At 37.0% G+C, this 3,454-nt stretch overlaps 1 long non-coding RNA gene across 1 annotated transcript; it reads right to left on the bottom strand.

Annotated features, from left to right (window-relative positions):
• Positions 1–307: 307 nt before the first annotated feature.
• LOC122144164 lies at positions 308–2,521 on the bottom strand. The gene is made up of 3 exons (XR_006159569.1): positions 2,443–2,521; positions 703–756; positions 308–473 (listed from the first exon to the last, which is right to left on the bottom strand). It is a non-coding gene; the product is annotated as an uncharacterized LOC122144164 (long non-coding RNA).
• Between the last annotated feature and the right edge of the window lie 933 nt (positions 2,522–3,454).

Below are 3,454 nucleotides of genomic sequence, written 5' to 3'. Positions count from 1 at the left end.
ATAAAAAGAGCAGCTGTGAAAACGTTAAAGATGAAGCGTTAAGCCCATGTGGACTGACCATGCAAGCGACGTTTAATGACAACTTTTCTCCCATTCACTCTGGAGGGACCTTCGCCTGAACGATTAATTTCCTTAAACTGCTGTTCCCCAGATTAAAAACACTCACTGTTTCTGTCTGTGCCGTCACACACTAGAAGATACGGAGCGCTCTGGCGTGACATTAGCAGCATGACAGAACTCACACAGTCTTTGGTTATGAAAAGGCACTAAAGGTTCGAGGGAAACCCCCGTCGATCGGTCACTGTACTGAGCACTGAACACACTCGCTGTAAGCACTGATAACAGGGTGCACTGATCTCTCACTCCTGAGGAGCAGAACCCTGCTTCTGACCGGCGTCCACGAGTCCAGCATCTGCTCTGAGGCTCTGAATGGCTCTCCACAGTCTCTCGTTCTCCTTCTGCTGATCCTCGAACTGACAAAACAAACCATTTACAGAAAAAACCAATCATCCTTGTTAGCTTTGAGTAGCACATTCAGCTGAGCACGAGGTTTCTGGGATATTAAACACATTCATTTCTAGATCCCTCCTTCTGTTGTTCATAATCCACACATCTCTTAATGATCTGACCAACCCTTAAAGGAACAGTTTCAGCTAAAAAATGAACAATTAGAACATTAGTGCTCAGACAGATATAACTCACCTGTTTCTGTAACAGCTGAATCTGGGCTTCCTGTCGGTTCACGGTCTCTCTGAGCTGGAAGATAAAACACAACTTCATTATATTCAAACACGCAAATCATCATCATATTCCTTGGACTTTTTAACATATTGTGTCAAAAAAAAAAAAATAAAGAGTTAACATTTCGCCTCTCTCTTATGGAAAAGGAGTACTTTCATGAAAAAGCACTTTTTTTTTTTTTTTTTTTTTTATTAAACAACTCACTTCCAAATTTCAAATTCATAAATGCAAGCTTTTCTAATAAAAAAAAAAAAAAATGATCTCTTATATGTCTACATATCAGGAATATTTTATTTCTTTATTACATGACCCCTTTAAGCTTTTTTGTGCAAAAGAAAAAAAAAACTATTTTAAGACCCATGACAGATGAAAACAATCTCTGCGTCCAAAAATGCCTATTTCCTTTCTGCATCGTATGTAAAAAAACAGTTTTGAGGCAAAAAACTGCGCCAGTACGTTCAAAATCAGAGTATTCATAAAACACACCCTCTGACTTCCGACACTTTACTATCCCATGAGGCCACGGGAGAGGATTTGTGAATGACGGTGGGAGACACATATGACGCTGATAGGTCATGTGACAATGACAACAGGACAGATGCAGCACGTCTGGATACGATACTGAACATCTGTGAGGCGTTACAACCAAATATAGCACCTACTGGACCCGCGTGTGATTTCAGACGCAGATGATGTGTGCTGTAGAATCTGTGTTTGTGTCCATCAGTGTTACTGAAGTATCACTACTGTCATCTGTAGAGCTGAAACTGAATTCATCCTATATGTGCACAGAAGCAGTCATAAGTCTCTGGGGTATATTTGTACATTGTATGATTCACAATTATTGATTTTTCTTTTATACCAAAAAATCATTAGGATATTAAGTAAAGATCATGTTCCATGAAGATATTTAGTAAATGTCCTACTGTAAATATATCAAAACTTAATTTTTGATTAGTAATATGCATTGCTAAGAACTTCATTTGAACAACTTTAAAGATGATTTTCTCAGTATTTAGATTTTTTTGCTCCCTCAGATTCCAGATTTTCAAATAGTTGTATCTCAGACAAATATTGTCCTCTACCTAACAAAACCACACATCAATGGAGAGATCATTTATTCAGATGATGATGATGCACAAATCTTAATTTCTAAAATTTGACACTTATGACTGGTTTTGTGCTCCAGGGTCACATATTTGATGAAGTTATTTATCATGTTTGGATCTGCTTTTAGTTATTATTAATATTTTTATATAGTTTTTATAGTTTTTTATATACACAGCAGTCTTATGGTTTTTATTAATACTGTTTTATTTTTATATTTTTATACTTTTATATATTATTTTTTTATATTTCCTGTTTTCATTTTCATTTTAGTTAACATTTGCCATTTTTGTTGTGTGTTTTTGTTGTAATTATAAATTTCTTAATATCTATATGTAGTTTTTATTCATTTTTCATTTCAGTTTTAGTTATTCTAGGACATCCTCCACCATAAAAATAAAAATTAGGCACCTGATGAAATAAATAAGTTAAATTTTTTTTAAAATATATGTTTAAAGTATTTTTAAGTTCATTTTACTTCAGGTAATGAAAGTATTTTTGTTTTTTGTTTTTAATTTCAGCCTGTAGTTAATCACAGTTTGGCTGATGTCAGGTCTGTGCTGCAGCAGTGTGTCCATGACGTGTGAAGCGTACGTGTGTTAGCTCGACGCTCGCGCCACAGCAGCTCTGCTCAGAGCGTCCCGTCTCCCACGCCGTTCATCCGCTACTCGTATCCACACACGCACCCGGCTGCAAAACAAGCACATCACAGCTCATGAAAAAACACACCTTAGTCACACATTCATATCTGACCGCTGCCTGCAGTCAGCATCATGTCAGATACTGGACCACAACGATCCTGTGACACGCTAGACGTACCATCAGACTCTTTTCCCCTCTTTGATCTGGTCCAGCTCCTCGTTACGGCAGCGTGGCGCTCTCGGTGTAGGGCTTGGTCAGCGGCTCGATGGAGTCCTGCGAATCTTTCGGCATCGGGATGAACTTCAGCATCCAGCAGCTCCTGCAGTCACACACACGAGAAACTGCTGGAAACACACACTCAAAGACTGAAGAAACACAGTACGAGATTCAGCAGAACTTCTTCATTTTTCAGTCGGTTCTTTTATAAGATCAAACTCTCACGATGATTTGGCCCTTATTACTAAATCCGGCCCCCGAGACTTCTTTTCTGAAAAAATCTATCAGGATTAAGGGAGATTTAGCTGAAACCAGAACAAATATCTGACAATGAGCTCAAAAAAAATCTATTCAATTCAAAGCTAAAAAATTGACCGTTTTATGATTTTTTCTAACCCTATTGGCAGAATTTTTTTTTTATCGTTTTAAGCACTTAAATTTCCACTTAATTTAGATTTTCTTATATAAGATTTTGCCTTCTCTAGTAAAATGATACCTTGATTTAAGTGTGTTTTAAATATTTGTACAGGAAAAACAAAGACAGAAATACGGAGGAAAAAAAGCATCAATTCTGCAGTGCGCTCTTAATGAAAATCTGTAGGCACACGTTAAAATGCAACTTCCTTTCAGATCTCTGTACCTATTTCATTTCAACTAGAATACTGAAAATAATTTGAACTGCACCTTCTTGTTCTCCAGTACAAATGTCTGAAGATTCATTAACTCAAGATACATTGACCTGGCGAAA

The sequence above is a fragment of the Cyprinus carpio genome, unplaced genomic scaffold (assembly GCF_018340385.1).
Source record: "Cyprinus carpio isolate SPL01 unplaced genomic scaffold, ASM1834038v1 S000006605, whole genome shotgun sequence".
Classification (NCBI taxonomy): Eukaryota; Metazoa; Chordata; class Actinopteri; order Cypriniformes; family Cyprinidae; genus Cyprinus; species Cyprinus carpio.
The sequence above is the reverse complement of the archived record's forward strand: the minus strand, read 5'-3'. Positions and strand labels throughout refer to the sequence as shown.